This window comes from Somniosus microcephalus, chromosome 13 (genome assembly GCF_052327205.1).
Source record: "Somniosus microcephalus isolate GS21.2 chromosome 13, FLI_Smic_1.0, whole genome shotgun sequence".
In the NCBI taxonomy this organism is placed as follows: Eukaryota; Metazoa; Chordata; class Chondrichthyes; order Squaliformes; family Somniosidae; genus Somniosus; species Somniosus microcephalus.
This window is the reverse complement of record NC_140999.1, coordinates 105,809,781-105,828,955: the sequence shown is the minus strand read 5'-3', so window position 1 is coordinate 105,828,955 and position 19,175 is coordinate 105,809,781. Positions and strand designations below refer to the sequence as shown.

At 50.0% G+C, this 19,175-nt stretch overlaps 1 protein-coding gene across 2 annotated transcripts in view; it reads left to right on the top strand.

Annotated features, from left to right (window-relative positions):
- Positions 1–19,175, top strand: part of vapb (VAMP (vesicle-associated membrane protein)-associated protein B and C) — a 98,431-nt gene that overhangs the window by 32,281 nt on the left and 46,975 nt on the right. The window lies entirely within an intron of this gene.

Here is a 19,175-nt window from a genome sequence, read left to right as displayed (position 1 = left end):
TTCCTACTCATACATAGTTTAAACTCGTGTCCTCTCGTCCTCCCCAATCTATCAACAGGCACACTAACCAGTCCTTTAATTATTTTACAGACTTCTGTCTAAGTATACACTGCTCTAAAGTAAATAGACCACGGTCATTAAGCCTATTTGAGTAGCTGAGGTTCTTTAAGCTAGGAATCATTCTTGTAGCTCTTCTCTGGTCCCTTTTCCAAGGGCACTATATCACCCACTTTCCGTCCTGGGGTTAGATTCTGCGGGTGCTGGATGCCTGCCAGTACCTTATCCTTGTGTGACCACAGAGTGAGTGGGGACTTCATAGCTGAGCCTGATCCTGTTCCTCACCCAACATTCATAGAGACACTTACCAGCGCAAGTTACTGGATAGTGATCAGGCACAGGAACTATGTCTGACTCCACCCTTGTCTCCCACTTTCCCCATCTCTCTCTCTGCTCCCCTGCCCCCCGGCACTGTTTCTCGCTGTTCTTGCCCCCTCCCCCCCTGTTTCTCGCTCTTCTCCCCCCCCCCCCCCCCCCCAATGTTGCTCACTCTTCTCGCACACCCTCCGTCCCCCCCCCCCCCCCCCCATCTCCTGCGCCCTCGCCCCCGGTCTCTCCCACCATCCTCATCTCTGAAATTTCGATACAGCAGGAAGCCATTTAGCCTATTGTGCTGGCGTATGTAGTCGTTGGTGTGTATTCCTATTATTTATTTCCCCTGTTCCACTTACTGACAATTGCTATTTCATATAATTTAATGTTGGTCTACTTTTTATTATAAATATATTGAGGGCCTTGTTTCAGCATAACACTGCAGGGGACTAGGGTGAGAAATGTAGAATTGGTTGGAGCACAGAAGTTTCGCTGCAGTACAGGTGCTTCAGCTGCAGTCTGAGACTGCAATCTGCGGACTTCTCACCCATCGACAGTTAAACTCTGATTGACCTCAGTTTAGTTTTACTTGCAGGAATTGTAATTGTGGCCTTAAAGGGACAAGGCACAAGTAAGGAGTGTGATGGAATACTTTCCACTTGTCTGGCTGAGTGCAGCTCCAACAACACTCAAGAAGCTCAACACCATCCAGGACAAAGCAGCCCGCTTGATTGGCACCCTCTCTACCACCTTAAACATTCACTCCCTCCACCACCGGCATACTGTGGCTGCAGTGTGTACCATCTACAAGATGCACTGCAGCAACTCGGCAAGGTTTCTTCGGCAGCACCTCCCAAACCCGCAACCTCTTCCACCTCTGAGGACAAGGGCAGCAGGCACATGGGAACACCACTACCTCCAAGTTCCCCTCCAAGTCACACATCATCCCGGCTTAGTAGTATATCGCCGAACCTTCATCGTCAAAATCCTGGAACACCTTCATCATCAAAATCCTGGAACTCCTCCCTACCTAGCAGCACTGTAGGAGTACCTTCACCACACGGACTGCAGCGGTTCAAGAAGGCGGCTCACCACCACCTTCTCGAGGGCAATTAGGGATGAGCAATAAATGCTGGTCTTGCCAGCGATGCCCACATCCCATTAAAATGAAAAAAAAAAGGCTTCTTAAACACAGGTGCACTTTAACATCAATATAAAATATTAAACATTGCATGGTTTAACCCCCCCCCCCATCATTCTAAAATGATACATCATCAGTGATCACAAGCATTGTCAAGAAAAGTCCACTATTTTTAAAAAGAAAACTGGTTGTGCAGTGCGACAAAGGTGATATGTTTGCCTAGATCGTGGTTTGGTAGCTGCTCCTTTAAACTTGTCATTGTGCATCGGCAACAGCCAGCTAAATCCAGTCTTGTGCAAATCCTATCCTGATCCAATGTTGTGAAGTTTGTTGGTCTCCCTGGTAGCAGGCTTGATTTTCAAATATACCTATAGACTTTGGTTCAGTTTGTATTTGACTGACAGTTCCTTTTTGAATTGGAATCTAAAACCATAATATCCCGGTGACATTTGGTGGACTATAAAGAGAGGAATTGATAGTTGGAAAATCCCATAAAGGGGACAATATAGCGGTAAAAAGAGTCAGAGTGAAAATCTCGAGACACGGTTTGAATCCCTCCAATCGGGTCTCCGACCTGGCCACAGTACTGAACCAGCCCTTATCAAATGACATTCTTTATGACTGTGGCCGTGATGAACTATCCCTCCTCATCCTTCTCGACCTGGCTGCAGCCTTTGACACAGTTGACTGCACCATCCTCCTCCAACGCTTCACCTCCGTCGTCCAGCTGGGTGGAACTGTTTGGTTCCATTCTTTATCTAATAAATCGTAGCCAGTGAATCGCCTGCAATGGCTTCTCTTCCCACTCCTGCACTGTGTGGTGATTATTCTTGTTTGTAAGAAGCATTGCAATTGGTTGCCTGTTTCCTGCCTTGAGAGATATGCTGTAAACTCATTGGTAGTTGATGTCATGCGATTTGTGGTGGCCATCTTAAATTCAGTTCTCTACAGCCTTGGTTGGGACTGGGTGTTGAAGATGTGCTGCTGGGTTTTTAAGGTTAATAAAGCCTAGATTTAGAAAGGCAAATCTACTCTATTTCAATTTATTAACCTTTTGTTAGAATGGAGCGATATCTTCAACCGGAACGATTTAATGCTGACCCTAATTCTGCAGGAGTGGATGATAAATGGAAACACTGGTATCGTACATTTAAAAACTTTTTGGGTGTGTTGCATCAAGAGTCTCTAAACAAGTTGAATATACTGATCAACTACATTGCTCCGGATGTGTATAAGTATATCTTGGACTGTGAAACTTATGAATTGGCTATTGCTACATTGGAAAAGATTTTTGTTAAACCAAAGAATGAGGTATTTGCACGTCACCTTCTATCTGCCCGTAGGCAGCAGGTGGGAGAATCTTTGGATGCTTATTTACAAGCACTTCGGCGCCTTGGTGCTAACTGTAATTATAAGGCCGTGTCGGCAGAAGAATATAAGGAAGAATCGGTACGGGATGCTTTTATTAATGGATTACTGTCTAGATCAATTCGTCAGCGGTTATTAGAAAATAAGACTTTGGATCTCGAGTGCTTTTGAGCAAGCCTCTACATTGGATTTGGCTCGGAGAAGTTCGGATTCTTACGCTCTTTTTAATCGGCCTGCGACTGTGGTTTCGGCAGTTCCGGATGAAAAGGAATTATGTGGACTTAATAGGAGTGGTTTACCAGATTCTGAAACAGTTTCTACTTCGGCTGCTGTTGCCTCTAGGATTCAGAAGTGTTATTTTTGTGGGAACGCCCGGCACCCTCGTCTGAAGTGTCCTGCTCGGGAGGCTGTGTGTAGTAAATGCGGCAAGAGAGGTCATTATGCACGTGTTTGTAAATCAAGTGCCTCCTCTGCGACTATTCAGCCTTTAGATAGGGCGTTTATTGCATCAGTTTCTGCTGCCTTTGCTCATGGCCTAAACAAAGCTATAGTTACGGCCCAAGTTAATGGGTTAGAAGTGAAGGCCCTTATAGATACGGGCAGTACTGAGAGTTTTATAAGTCTTCAGTTTGTGAAGGAGAAGCGTTTGAAAATTTCGCCTGTTACTTATCAGGTGTGTATGGCTCAGACGACTCTCACCTCACAAGTAGCTGGTTGTTGCCTTGTGAAATTAATTCTTCTAGGTAATACGTATACTGATATACGCCTATCTGTTTTGCCTAATCTCTGTGCGGATATTTTGATTGGTCATGATGTGCTTCAATTACACGAGTCTCTCAGTCTTTCTTTTGGAGGAACTAAGCCACCTTTATCTATTTGTGGATTAACTTCTTTATCCATTTCTCCATTATCACTTTTTTCCAATTTGATGCTGGATTGTAAGCCAATTGCTACCAAGTCAAGAAGGTATAGCAGTCAGGATAAAGAATTTATTAATTCTGAAGTTCAACGTCTTTTATTGGAAGGAATCATTGAACCTAGTTGTTCGCCCTGGCGGGCACAAGTAGTTGTCACCACTAACGAGACACATAAGAAACGAATGGTGATAGACTACTTTCAAACTATTAATAGGTATACTCAATTAGATGCGTACCCTTTGCCTAAGATTGATGAGCTTGTCAACAAAGTATCTCAGTATAAGGTTTTTAGCACTATTGACCTAAAGAGTGCTTATCATCAGATTCCTATCGTTAAGAGGGATCAACCATATACGGCCTTTGAGGCTGGCGGAAAGCTGTATCAGTTTTGCCGAGTACCATTTGGTGTTACTAACGGTGTTGCCTGTTTTCAACGGGCAATGGATGCTTTTATAAGTGATAACTCTCTCTCTGACACCTTTTCATATTTAGATGACATCACGGTGTGTGGCAAATCAAGGGTGGAGCATGATTCTAATTTAGAAAGATTCCTTCAAGCTGCGGAAAAAGTTGCTTTAACTTTCAATAAAGAGAAGTGTATCTTTTCGACCACTGAGGTAAATCTACTGGGGTATATTATCTCGGGAAACTAGATTAAACCAGATCCAGAACGCCTGCGACCATTGATTTACCTTGTCCTACTAATTCTAAGGCTCTACAATGAGTTGTTGGACTGTTTTCTTATTATTCTAATTGGATTGCAAACTTTTCGCAGAAGATCCGGCCCCTTATTCGGGTTACGACATATCCTCTATCATGGGAGGCCAGGACGTGTTTTGATAATTTCAATAAGGATATCCTTGGAGCAGTTGTGCATTCTATTGATGAGCAGGTTCCTTTTGTGATTGAGACGGACGCTTCCGATTTTGCAATTGGGGCTACTCTGAACCAAAATGGAAGACCTGTGGCCTTTTTCTCACGTACTTTGAACAATAGTGAGAAAAGACACTCCTCAATAGAGAAAGAGGCGTATGCAATAGTAGAAGCACTGCGTAAATGGAGACATTATTTATCGGGGCGACATTTTACGTTGGTAACTGATCAAAAATCTGTGTCCTTTGTTTGATGTCAAACATTTTGGAAAGATCAAGAATGATAAAATAATGAGGTGGAGGATTGAGTTGGCATGCTACCATTTTGATATAGTTTACCGTCCGGGGAAGGATAATGTTGCTGCTGATGCGCTGTCGAGGGCTTATTGTTCTGTGATTCACGGAGATACGCTTATTAATCTTCATAATGCTTTGTGCCATCCTGGTGTTACGAGGATGATACACTTCGTACGCAGTAAGAATTTGCCCTTTTCAGTTGAAGACGTCAAGCGGATGACTTCATCATGTTCTATCTGTGCTCGGTGTAAACCGAATTTCTTTAAGCCTCAACGAGCTCATCTTATAAAGGCTACTTCTCCTTTTGAACGTTTGAGCGTTGATTTTAAGGGGCCTCTTCCTTCAACGACTCAGAATCGATATATATTTACTGTTGTGGATGAGTTTTCAAGGTTCCCTTTTGCTTTTCCTTGCGCAGATGTATCAGCTGCTACAGTTATCAAATGTCTGACTCAACTTTTTGTCATCTTTGGGATGCCTGCGTATATCCATTCGGATCAGGGAAGTTCTTTTATGTCTTCCCAGTTGAAGGAATACCTCCAGAGTTGGGGAATCTCTACTAGTAGAACTACCCCGTATAATCCCCAGGGTAATGGACAGTGCGAACGATATAATGGGGTGATCTGGAAGGCAGTTATGTTGGCTTTGACATCCCGGAACCTTAAGAATACACAGTGGGAAATGGTATTGCCTGATGCCCTGCATTCCATTAGATCATTGCTTTCAACGGCTACTAATGTGACCCCCCATGAAAGGCTCTTTAACTATCCGCGGAGATCTACTACGGGATATTCAGTACCTTCATGACTTACTATGCAGGGACCTGTGCTGCTTCGACGCCATGTTAGATTGTCAAAATATGATCCTTCAGTGGAGGAGGTGGAGCTGTTGGAGGCAAATTCCCAATATGCTCATATTCGATTCCAAGATGGGAAAGAAAGTACTGTTTCAATTAAAGACTTGGCTCCTTGTGGTGGCCAGCCCTCTTCTGAGGATATTAACAATAGTCATGATTCAGATAATGTGGATGTCGTCACAGATACTACGAATATTTCCAATCCTATTACAGATGATTATAATTCTATTAGTCAGCCCTCGATGGATGTTCATGACCGTCCCAGTTTACCTCCTGATGGGATTTCCAATCTGGAAACCGTTGATAATCGGGATATGGATAGCCTTCCTGCAGAAGATACTTCCGTGTCTCCTGGTGTGGGAGGGCAAGGAATTTCACCAAGGTTAAGAAGGTCGACATGAACAAGATAGCCGGTCGACCGATTGAAAATGGACTTTTAAAATAAATTGATAATGTTTTAAAATTGTTGAAATATTATATTTGTATTGTTTTAGTTATAAATAATTAATTTTAAATTGTAAAGGCTACCTAGGTTGGAGTATGTTTTAAAAGGAGGGGTGAATGTGGTGATTATTCTTGTTTGTAAGAAGCATTGCAATTGGTTGCCTGTTTCCTGCCTTGAGAGATATGCTGTAAACTCATTGGTAGTTGATGTCATGTAATTTGTGGTGGCCATCTTAAATTCAGTTCTCTACAGCCTTGGTTGGGACTGGGTGTTGAAGATGTGCTGCTGGGTTTTTAAGGTTAATAAAGCCTAGATTTAGAAAGGCAAATCTACTCTTTATTTCACACTGTTACTTCTGTTGTCCCCCAAGGAGCTACCTTTTGGCCCCCTTATCATCTACATGCTACCCCTCAGCGATATCCAAAACACATCAGGTTCCACGTGTATGCTGACGATGCACAACTCTCTCCTACCACCTCTCTCTACCCCTCCACTGACTCTGATTTGTCAGACTGCTCCAATATTGGATGAGCAGAAATTTCCTCCAACTAAATATTGGGAAACTGAAACCGTTATCTTTGGTCCCCGCCACAAACTCCGTTCCCTGGCCACCATTTCCATCCCTAGCAACTGAAGTGGAGTCAGACCATTTACAACCTTGGTGTTGTGCTCGACTCCGAGATGAGCTTCCGACCACATGTCCGCTTCATCACCAAGACTGCTTCCACCTCCATAACATCACCCGACTCCGACCCTGCCTCAGCTTATCTGCTGCTGGATCACTCATCCGTGCCTTTGTTAACTGTAGACTGGACTATTCCAATGCACTCCTAGCCGGCCTCCCATCTCCCACCCTTGTGCTCATCCAAAACTCTGCTGCCCATATCCTAACTCGCACCAGCTCCTGTTCACCCATCACCTCTGGGCTTGCTGACCTTCGCTGGCTCCTGGTCCGACAACACCTTGATTTTAAAATCCTCATTATTTTCAGATTCCTCCAGGATCTCGCCCCTCCCTATCTCTAACCTCCTCCAGCCCTACAAGCCTTCGAGATCTCTGTGCTCCTCCAATCCTGGCCTCTTGCGCATTCTGGATTTTAATCACTCCACCATTGGCGGCCTTGCCTTCAGCTGCCTTGGCCCTAAGCTCTGGAACTCCCTCCCTAAACCTCTCTGCCTCTCCGCCTCTCTCCTCCTTTAAGATGCCCCTCAAAACCTACCTCTTTGACCAAGCTTTTGGACATCTGTCCGAATATCTCCTTCAGCACCTTGGGACGTTTTGCTATGTTAAATGTGCTCTATAAATGTAAGTTGTTGTGGTTGATATTCCTGAAAGACTGGAGAAACTGCGATTATAATCAGGGATGCTCAAGAGGGCAGAATTAGAGGGACTTGGATATCTCAGCGGGTGGGGGGGGAGGGGGCCCGAAGGAGATTAGAGATAGGATGGGGCGACATGCACAATTAATCTCTCTCGCCCCGATACTTGGTGTATTACAGAAATCTAGTGACGGTGGGGGGGGGGGGGGTACAGAGTACCTTTTGTTTTTCTCTTTATTACATTTGCAGACTAGGACCGTTAACAATTTGTAGTCTGCCCATTCAATGTAAAAAGAAATCCAGTTGTTTTCGTATCTTCACACTCTACCCTTGAAGAACAGTGTGAGATAGTGGGAGGATTCACAGGCCGTGATGTGAACGCTCCTTCCATGGCTGTAACCATCTTTATACCAGCCGATAGAGAGGTTAGTCCTGCACAGTGCGAGGGTTTTATGGGGTCCCACAGCCCATACGATGAGAAGGGGCCACCCACACCCACCAGACACAAGTCTCCCACTGGATGTCAACCCAAAATTCCGAGCCGGAGTTCTGGTCTCCACTCACCTGGAATGTCTGGAGTGGGGTTCAAAACTGGCACCTTCTGACTGAGACGGAAATGCTACCACTAGGCCAAAGGCTCGCTGTAAGCAATCCAGTGATTTGGGATGTAGGCCACTAAGGTCGTGGTTAAGGTTAAATGAAGAGTGAACAAGGCCAGCAATGTAGTTGTGTTGATTGGGCTATAATTGGCTGCAGAATACTAGGGATGAGGGACTTCAGTTATGAGGAGAGACTAGAGAAGCTGGAGTTGCTCTCCTTAGAGCAAAGGATAAGGGGAGATTTAATAGAGGTGTTCAAAATTATGATCGGTTGCGTTAGGAGAAACTGTTTCTACTGGCAGAAAGGTCGCTAACCAGCGGACACATATATATAAACTGATACTTCTTTCTGTCTGTCCTCACGTGTGCATCTGTCCGGCTATGCGCTCGAAAGTTATAGGGCGTACCTACGCGTGCGTTACGTCGAAAGAAAGCTTACCGTTCCGAAACGGTCGTAAGCGTATTTACGTTTCAGCCGGACAAAAATCGCGCCCGCGGTATCCGAAAAATGTTCAACATTCCGCTCATTAGCGACAGTGACCTCGAGGTCGACCAATCGTACGCCGGGTTGCTGGCGCGTGCGGCCGGGCCCTCCTACGGTCGAGTGACGGGACGATTGACCAATCCTGCTTTGGTGACCTGACGGTCGACCAATCGGTGCATGTGTGGGCGGGCCTTATCGTTCTGAACCGAGGTGAGTCGCCGCCATCTTGATTCTAAACTTTTCATTTCTTTTTCCCGCTTTCTGCGTGTTTCTTTTCAAATCTACATTTCCAGCAAAAAAAAAAGTTGCTTTTAAAACACACATTGTTTTTTAAAAAAAGTTAATTAATTTGTAAATCTTTTCTCTAACCTCTATAACTCTCCTACCTTTCACTGTTTTTCCAGGCCCGGGGCCTAGGCTTCTCCAACTGCCAGCAGTGCAACTCTAGACCCAGGCTCCCGGCCTAGGCAGAGACAAACACTGGCAGAGGAGAGAGGGTGTGCTGCCTCAGCTCCATTCCCAGGGTCAGTAGGTGGGGAGGCTTCATAAGCAACTGGGGTAGGTCGCAAGCCCCGAATAACAATCTGAAGATCCTGTGTTTGCAGCTGAGGAAATTTCTTCTGCTCACAGCCCCAGGTTAACGGCAGCCATCTTTGTCAAGGAGGGCGAAAAGTTTCAGTGCGACGCCATTTTGATTCAGTGTGTAAGAGTGCCTGCGTGGCCATCTTAGTACAGGAACATAGAGTGGGTGGGGCTTCTGTGCTCCAAATCGGGTCCTGGTGACCGAGACAGACAATCGGCTGTGTGGGCGGGGCCTAATCTTTCCAACTGAAAAGCAAGCGGCGGCCATTGTTTGTGGTACAACACTGAGAGGTGAGGACCCCTTTTTTAATAAAAAGATTGGTGAGGTTGTAAAGTGTATGTTATAGAAAGATTTACCAAAAATGTTTTATAAGTACAAGAAACTTGGTGCTATCCGGAGGTGAGCTATCCGGCAATCTGGAGCCAGCGGCAAAAATCAGCAGCCGTTTTTTATTTTGCTTTGTTTGAACAGTCAAGCTGTGCAAGGTCTAGTAGCTATAGCAACAGCTTTAGCTACAGAGCTTCAGGGCCACACCCAGTGTTTAGAAGCTGTTGCTAAGCAACAGTGTTTGTTGTTAAATACAGAGATAAGAATCTCCTCTCTCAACATTAACTCTGGAGAAGGTGGGTGCCGGATAGCACAAAGTTTCCTGTACTTGAAGTTTATCTTTCCCCCCCCCCCTTCCCCACCACACCCCTTCTCTTCCCCCCCCCCCCCCCCCACCCCTCCTTCCCGTCCCCCCCTCCGCACCCCCTTCCCGCTCGCTCTCTTCCCCCCCCCGGTCGGTCGCTCGCTCTCTTTTTCCCCCCCCACCCCCCGGCTGCTCGCTCGCTCTCTTTCTTCCCCCCCCCCCCCACCCCCCCCCGGCCGCTCGCTCGCTCTCTTTCCCTCCACCCCCACCCCCCCCCCCCCCCGGCCGCTCGCTCGCTCTCTTTCCCCCCCCCCCCCCCCCCCCCCCCGGCCGCTCGCTCGCTCTCTTTTCCCCCCCGGCCGCTCGCTCGCTCTCTTTTCCCCCCCGGCCGCTCGCTCGCTCTCTTTTCCCCCCCGGCCGCTCGCTCGCTCTCTTTTCCCCCCCGGCCGCTCGCTCGCTCTCTTTTCCCCCCCGGCCGCTCGCTCGCTCTCTTTCCCCCCCCCCCCCCCCCGGCTGCTCGCTCGCTCTCTTTTCCCCCCCCCTCGGCCGCTCGCTCGCTCTCTTTTCCCCCCCCCCCCCCGGCCGCTCGCTCGCTCTCTTCCCCCCCCCCGGCCGCTCGCTCGCTCTCTTTCCCCCCCCCCCCCGGCCGCTCGCTCGCTCTCTTTCCCCCCCCCCCCCCCGGCCGCTCGCTCGCTCTCTTTCCCCCCCCCCCCCGGCCGCTCGCTCGCTCTCTTTCCCCCCCCCGGCCGCTCGCTCGCTCTCTTTCCCCCCCCCCCCCCGGCCGCTCGCTCGCTCTCTTTCCCCCCCCCCGGCCGCTCGCTCGCTCTCTTTCCCCCCCCCCGGCCGCTCGCTCGCTCTCTTTCCCCCCCCCCGGCCGCTCGCTCGCTCTCTTTCCCCCCCCCCCCCGGCCGCTCGCTCGCTCTCTTTTCCCCCCCCCCGGCCGCTCGCTCGCTCTCTCTTTCCCCCCCCCCGGCCGCTCGCTCGCTCTCTTTCCCCCCCCCCCCCCGGCCGCTCGCTCGCTCTCTTTCCCCCCCCCCGGCCGCTCGCTCGCTCTCTTTCCCCCCCCCGGCCGCTCGCTCGCTCTCTTTCCCCCCCCCCCGGCCGCTCGCTCGCTCTCTTTTTCCCCCCCCCGGCCGCTCGCTCGCTCTCTTTCCCCCCCCCGGCCGCTCGCTCGCTCTCTTTCCCCCCCCCCGGCCGCTCGCTCGCTCTCTTTCCCCCCCCCCGGCCGCTCGCTCGCTCTCTTTCCCCCCCCCCCCCCGGCCGCTCGCTCGCTCTCTTTCCCCCCCCCCGGCCGCTCGCTCGCTCTCTTTTCCCCCCCCCCCCGGCCGCTCGCTCGCTCTCTTTCCCCCCCCCGGCCGCTCGCTCGCTCTCTTTCCCCCCCCCCGGCCGCTCGCTCGCTCTCTTTCCCCCCCCCCGGCCGCTCGCTCGCTCTCTTTTCCCCCCCCCCCCCGGCCGCTCGCTCGCTCTCTTTCCCCCCCCCCCCCCCCCCCCCCCGGCCGCTCGCTCGCTCTCTTTCCCCCCCCCCCCCGGCCGCTCGCTCGCTCTCTTTTCCCCCCCCCCCCCCCCCCCCGGCCGCTCGCTCGCTCTCTTTCCCCCACCCCCCCCGGCCGCTCGCTCGCTCTCTTTTCCCCCCCCCCCCCCCCCCGGCCGCTCGCTCGCTCTCTTTTCCCCCCCCCCCCCCCGGCCGCTCGCTCGCTCTCTTTTCCCCCCCCCCCCCCCGGCCGCTCGCTCGCTCTCTTTCCCCCCCCCCCCCGGCCGCTCGCTCGCTCTCTTTCCCCCCCCCCCCCCCCCGGCCGCTCGCTCGCTCTCTTTCCCCCCCCCCGGCCGCTCGCTCGCTCTCTTTCCCCCCCCCCCCGGCCGCTCGCTCGCTCTCTTTCCCCCCCCCCCGGCCGCTCGCTCGCTCTCTTTCCCCCCCCCCGGCCGCTCGCTCGCTCTCTTTTCCCCCCCCCCCCCCGGCCGCTCGCTCGCTCTCTTTTCCCCCCCCCGGCCGCTCGCTCGCTCTCTTTTCCCCCCCCCGGCCGCTCGCTCGCTCTCTTTTCCCCCCCCGGCCGCTCGCTCGCTCTCTTTTCCCCCCCCGGCCGCTCGCTCGCTCTCTTTTCCCCCCCCGGCCGCTCGCTCGCTCTCTTTTCCCCCCCCCGGCCGCTCGCTCGCTCTCTTTTCCCCCCCCCGGCCGCTCGCTCGCTCTCTTTTCCCCCCCCGGCCGCTCGCTCGCTCTCTTTTCCCCCCCCGGCCGCTCGCTCGCTCTCTTTTCCCCCCCCGGCCGCTCGCTCGCTCTCTTTTCCCCCCCCGGCCGCTCGCTCGCTCTCTTTTCCCCCCCCGGCCGCTCGCTCGCTCTCTTTTCCCCCCCCGGCCGCTCGCTCGCTCTCTTTTCCCCCCCCGGCCGCTCGCTCGCTCTCTTTCCCCCCCCCCGGCCGCTCGCTCGCTCTCTTTTCCCCCCCCGGCCGCTCGCTCGCTCTCTTTTCCCCCCCCGGCCGCTCGCTCGCTCTCTTTTCCCCCCCCGGCCGCTCGCTCGCTCTCTTTTCCCCCCCCGGCCGCTCGCTCGCTCTCTTTTCCCCCCCCGGCCGCTCGCTCGCTCTCTTTTCCCCCCCCGGCCGCTCGCTCGCTCTCTTTTCCCCCCCCGGCCGCTCGCTCGCTCTCTTTTCCCCCCCCGGCCGCTCGCTCGCTCTCTTTTCCCCCCCCGGCCGCTCGCTCGCTCTCTTCCCCCCCCCCCCCCCCCCCCCCGGCCGCTCGCTCGCTCTCTTTCCCCCCCCCCCCCCCCGGCCGCTCGCTCGCTCTCTTTCCCCCCCCCCCGGCCGCTCGCTCGCTCTCTTTTCCCCCCCCCGGCCGCTCGCTCGCTCTCTTTTCCCCCCCCCGGCCGCTCGCTCGCTCTCTTTTCCCCCCCCGGCCGCTCGCTCGCTCTCTTTTCCCCCCCCGGCCGCTCGCTCGCTCTCTTTTCCCCCCCCGGCCGCTCGCTCGCTCTCTTTTCCCCCCCCGGCCGCTCGCTCGCTCTCTTTTCCCCCCCCGGCCGCTCGCTCGCTCTCTTCCCCCCCCCCCCCCCCCCCCCCCGGCCGCTCGCTCGCTCTCTTTCCCCCCCCCCCCCCCGGCCGCTCGCTCGCTCTCTTTTCCCCCCCCCCCGGCCGCTCGCTCGCTCTCTTTCCCCCCCCCCCGGCCGCTCGCTCGCTCTCTTTCCCCCCCCCCCCCGGCCGCTCGCTCGCTCTCTTTTCCCCCCCCCCCCCCGGCCGCTCGCTCGCTCTCTTTCCCCCCCCCCGGCCGCTCGCTCGCTCCCTCTTCCCTTCCAACAACAACATGCCCTCAGAAGACCCTCGGCACCGCCGGGCACTTCAGCTAGTCTTCTATCTATAAAGCGGTTCCGTACGTTTCGTCTGTCCGGCTATACGCTCGAAAGTTATAGGGCGTACCTGCGCGTGCGTTACGTCCAAAGAAAGCTTACGGTTCCGGGATGGTCGTAAGCGTATTTACTTTTCGGTCGGGTGAAAATTGTTTGCGCGTTATGCAAAAAACCTTCAAAATTAAACTCATTATCTGCTAATTAGCATTGATTGACTGACGTCAAGGTTCGTCCAATCCTGTTCCCTCAGGATTGACCAATCCTACAGTTCAGTCGCCTGATGGTTGGCCAATCACTGCATCTGTGGGCGGGACTAATCGTTTTCATCTCAGGGATGTGGCAGCCATTGCCTCAAGCTAAAAACCCCATTTACTTCCAGCTCAAAATCTGCTAATCCAGCTTCGAAAAAGTTAGTATCTCTTTTAAAAAAATAACACAACATTTACCAAAATCGTTTTATAAGTACTTTAACTTTCATCTTTCAACGTATTAAAAGGTAGAAATGTTACCCGGCACCAGATTCACAGAGAGACAGACAGGGCCCGAAGCCTGGCACTCGATTTAAACCGCCCGGCCCAAAACAGTTAGTCTCTCTTTTAAAAATAACATAAGATTTACCACAAACGTGTTATAAGTACTTTCACTTTCATCTTTCAAGGTATTAAAAGGTAGAAATGTTGCCCGGCAGCAGATTCAGAGGGACACAGAGGCCCGAAAGCCTGGGACTCATCTTAAACCGCCTGGCCCAAAACAGCCCTGGCAACGCCGGGCTCCCCCCCAGCTAGTTTAAGATAATTGGCAACAGAACTAGAGAAGAGAATTTTTTTTTCGCAGCGAGTTATGATCTGGAATGCGCTGCCTGAAAGGCTGGTGGAGATAGATTCAATAATAACTTTCAAAAGGGAATTGGATAAATACTTTAAGGGGACAAATTTGCTGGGCTATGGAGAAAGAGCAGGGGAGTGGGACTAATTGGATAGTTCTTTCAAAGAGTCAGCACAAGTATAATGGGCCGAGAGGCCTCCTTCTGTGCTGTATCATTCTGATTCTATAATATAATTGAAGTGTTACATTGGTTTCGCTAACTTGCTGTTGCCAGTGCACACAGTGCTGCAGTATTTGCCCTGATCATTCTGATCCTGCTGAACAAAATATCACACTGTTGCCTCATCCAGCCCTTGCATGATACAACATTGTCGCTAAACGTATTTAACATAATGTATAGCACCTTACAAAGCTTCTCGGGAATGATCCAAAGTGTTTCACATTGTGTGTATTACACTGTGCAGTGACTGTTGTTATGGAGGTGAATGTGGCAACCATTTTGCACACAGGAGTGTTCCACAAACAGCAATGAGATGAAATACACAGATAAAGCAGTATCTGAGAGAGGAGAGAGATCAGCATTTTGGGTGGGTGTAGACAGGCAGGCCAGCCTCTAGCCTAGTGTGCATCCCGCCGTCTTACTATCAGATCTTTAGATTTCTGTATTTGTTGACTTGCTAGCACATTATTCCTGTGTTGTGCTCAAATAAGTTTTGGCTCAGTGGTAGCACCCTCACCTCTGAGTCAGAAGGTTGTGGGTTCAAGTCCCACTTCAGTGACTTGAGCACAAAAGCTAGGACGACACTCCAGTGCATTACTGAGGGAGTGCTGCAGTGTCGGAGGTGCCGTCTTTCGGATGAGACGTTAAACTGAGACATCTCTTGGGTGGATGTAAAAATCCCGTGACGCTATTAAAGACGAGCAGGGGAGTTCTATCCAGTGTTCTTGCTAATATTTATATCTGAACCAACATCACTAAAAATGCAGATTATCTTGTCGCTATCGCATTGCTGTTTATGGAATCTTGCTGTGTGCAAATTGGCTGCCTTGCTTCCTACTTTATAATGTTGCAAAGAGTAATAGTAAGCCTGAGGATTGGGAGAGTTTCAGAAACCAGCAAATGTTGACCAAAAAATTGATGATAAAGGGAAAAAATAGAATGAGAGAAAACTAGCAAGAAATATAAAAGCAGATTGTAAGAGCTTCTACAAGTATGTAAAACGGAAGAGAGTAGCCAAAGTAAACGTTGGTCCCTTTGAGGCTGAAACAGGAGAAATTATTATGGGGAATAAGGAAATGGCATAAACGTAAACAAATATTTTGTATCTGTCTTCACAGTAGAAGACACTAAGCATACCAAAAATGGTGGGGAACCAAGGGTCTAATGAGGGTGAGGAACTTACTTTTTCTCTACTTATATTAATTACAGTACTAGAGAAACTAATGGGACTAAAAGCCGACAAACCCCCTGGACCTGACTGCCCACATCCTAGGGTTCTAAAAGAGGTGGCTGAAGAGAGAGTGGATGCATTGATTTTCATCTTCAAAAATTCCCTAGATTCTAGAATGGTCCCAGCGGATTGGAACGTCGCAAATGTAACCGCTATTCCAGAAAGGAGGGAGAGAAAAAAACTGGGAACTACATTTTTGTAACACGCTGGAATCCATTGTTAAGGAAGTGATATCCGGGCACTTAAAAAATCATAACATGATTAGGCAGAGTCAACATGGTTTTATGAAAGGGAAATCGAGTTTGACAAATTTATTAAAGTTTTCTGAGGATGTAACTCGCAGGGTAGGTAAAGGGGAACCAGTGGATGTAGTATATTTGGATTTCCAAAAGGCATTCGATAAGGTGCCACATAAAAGGTTATTACACAAGATTAGAGCTCATGGGGTTGGGGGTAATATCGTAGCATGGATAGAGGATTGGTTAATGGACAGAAAACAGAGGGATAAACAGATCTTTTTTCAGGTTGGCAGGCTGTAACTAGTGGGGTGCTGCAAGGATCAGTGTTAGGGCCTCAACTATTTACAATCTATATTAATGACCTAGATGAAGGGACCGAGTGTAATGTATCCAAGTTTGCTGACAATACTAAGCTGTGAGGAGAACAGAGAGTCTGCAAAGGGGCATAGGTAGACTAAGTGAGTGGGCAGTAAGGTGGCAGATGGAGTATAATGTAGGGAAATGTGAGGTTATTCACTTTGGTAGGAAGAATAAAAAAACAGAATATTTTTAAATGGTGAGAAACTTTCAAATGTTGGTGTTCAGAGAGATTTGGGTGCCCTCGTGCAAGAAACACAGAAAGCTAATATGCAGGTACAGCAAACAGTAAGGAAGGCAAATGGCATGTTGGCCTTTATTGCAAGGGGGTTGGAGTATATAAGAATAAGGAAGTCTTATTACAATTGTACAGGGCCTTGGTGAGACCACACCTGGAGTACTGTGCACAGTTTTGGTCTCCTTATTTAAGGAAGGAGATACTTGCCTTGGAGGTGGTGCAACAAAGGTTCACTAGATTGATTCCTGAGATGAGAGATTGTGTAGAATGGGACTATACTTTAGAGTTTAGAGGAATGTGAGAGGTGGTCTCATTGAAACATACAAGATTCTGAAGGGGATTGACAGGGTAGATGCTGAGGTTGTTTCCCCTGGCTGGAGTGTCTAGAACTAGGGGCATAGTCTCAGGATAAGGGGTAGGCCATTTAATACCGAGATGAGGAGGAATTTCTTCACTCAGGATTGTGAATCTTTGGAATTCTCTACCCCAAAGGGCTGTGGATGCTGAGTCTGAGTATATTCAAGGCTGAGAGAGATAGATTTTTGGACTCTAGCGGAATCGAGGGATATGGAGATCGAGCGGGAAAGTGGAGTTGATGTCGATGATCAGCCATAATCGTATTGAATGGTGGAGCAGGCTCAAGGGGCCATATGGCCTACTCCTGCCCTTATTTCTTATGTTCTTTATAACATGACTACACTTCAAAAGTACTTCATTGGCTGTGAAGTGCTTTGGGGCGTCCTGAGGTTGTGAAAGATGCTGTTTAAGTACAAGTTCTTCCGTTCAATAAATACACCATTGCTGCAATTATAGCAGAACTTTCCTTCAGAGTATTGGTCACAGTCTTTCAGAAATTAGGAAGAGGTTACTGGGAAAGTGTCCATATTTGTAGGAGGCTGCGGAGGGCAAGTTGGGGGTGGGAGTTCTTCGGAAAGTGGCCATAGTTGCAGGAAGAGTATCTATATTTGGGCTAGGGGTACCCCTGAGGTGTGTCTGTATTTGGGGCATCCCCAGGGCTGTAACCATATATGTGATGAGGTCCGTGGAAAGTATCCGTATTCAGGTGGACCCTGGAGGTCTGACGTTATTTGAGGAGGATTTGTTGGATCCACGTTGGTGGGTGAGGGAAGTAGTCCAGTATTTCGGATCCATCGCACATGAAAGTTTGGAGATCACTGCTTTATTGGACTGACCAAAACTGAGAAGGGAGCGGAGAACAAGTAAAAGTTGGGAGTTCAGTTATTCCAACTACTTTTACAAAGAGGCTTTGTAGTCACGTGCCATGTTATTTTTGCCGAAGCCTGGAATACCAGGATGCCAAGCGGGAAACTCCATTGGAGAGATCATGAGGGAAAGGTTACTGGGGGATGGGCTGGTGCAGTGAGTTTAGCATGGGTCTTTCACCTTTATAATATGGGTCCTTAGCCAGGCTAGCCTGACTGGGTTAAAATTACCTCTTGTGTTGGCTGTAAGGGCCTTAAATGGTGAGTCTCAATCCAGTGCCCATCTGCCTATAGTGCAAAATTCCTGCCAATTTGCCACTAATTACCCCCTCATACAGACATAATAGGGAGCAATCCCACTGATGTAGCATAGGACCTGGCAGAACCCTGGCTTTTTTGGTGGTGAAATATTTGCCTCATTTAATATTGGCTACCTTTTCTTTGTGTAAAATGGAATGAGTTGGGGTGTTAAAATTGCCTCGGTACCCCTGTCTAGAGAGAGCAAAACTTCCCTAAAGTATCCGGAGTGAGCCTTTTGGCCATTCCTGCCTCTGAGACAGAAGGTGCAGTGTTCAAAGCCCGACCTGAGCGGTTTTCGTGCAGGGTTTAGTGTCCCAATGTGTCGCACTTGAAGGGAACAAATCCCAGCTCAGATTTGAACAAAAAAAACTGCAGTACAGCAGGAGCGCCCAAGTTTCTTTGTCCTTGTGAAACTCGTGGGTTCGTATCCTGTAGTCTCTGGGCCACAGATGGAGTTTAAATCTGTTTCCATTAATTTGCCAATACTGACAGATCTTGGTGTACTGATTGAGGATTTGTCTAACAATGAGGCAACATTAAGAACAGCCCTTTCCAAAACTCCAGCCCGTGCAGTTCAAACAGGACGCGGCAATGAATAAGAAACGGACGCGAAGGTGACCGAGTTGACCGGGCATGGTGGGCTGGATTGGTAGGCTTGGGGGCCACCCACGGTTTGGACACCCCTGCAATACAGGACCAGTTGTCACTTAAGAGTAAACAACGGGGCAAGGATAAATTCCTTCATGCAGAGGATTGTTGGAGCATGGAATGCTTTACCACAAGGAGTGGTTAAGGCTGATAATATTGTGTCCTTTGAGGAAAAATTGGATAGAAATTTGAAGTTGAGCAAGATACGTTGCTGTGGGGATAGAGCAGGGCAGTGGGATTAGTTTTCAACTGCTCGAACAAAGAGCTGGCACCAACATGATGGGCTGAATGGCCTCCTATGCTGTGAACTATGAGTTGCTAATTGAAAAATGTGTTATTTGGCATCTAAAGAAATAATGATGAAATTCAGCTTGGGCGGAATCATAAAATGGGTGATAGTGTATCGACAGTACACCCCATTTTCTTTTCCATTGACTTCTGAGGATAAAATGGCTCGAATACTTCCCCTGTTGCTTCCCCCTTGCATCTGGTCACTCCTGCAATAGGAACAGGGCTTGATTCTCTCTGCTTATTTAAAGCAGCTTTCAATATGTGAATATCTGTGGCATGTTTCTCAAACCATGTAACTGCGTCTCCCAACAATCTGCAAGACACCTGGACTTGCACAGAAAACATCGCCTGCCTCCAGGCGGCTCCAGTAGATGGGAAAACAATGCTATTCAGC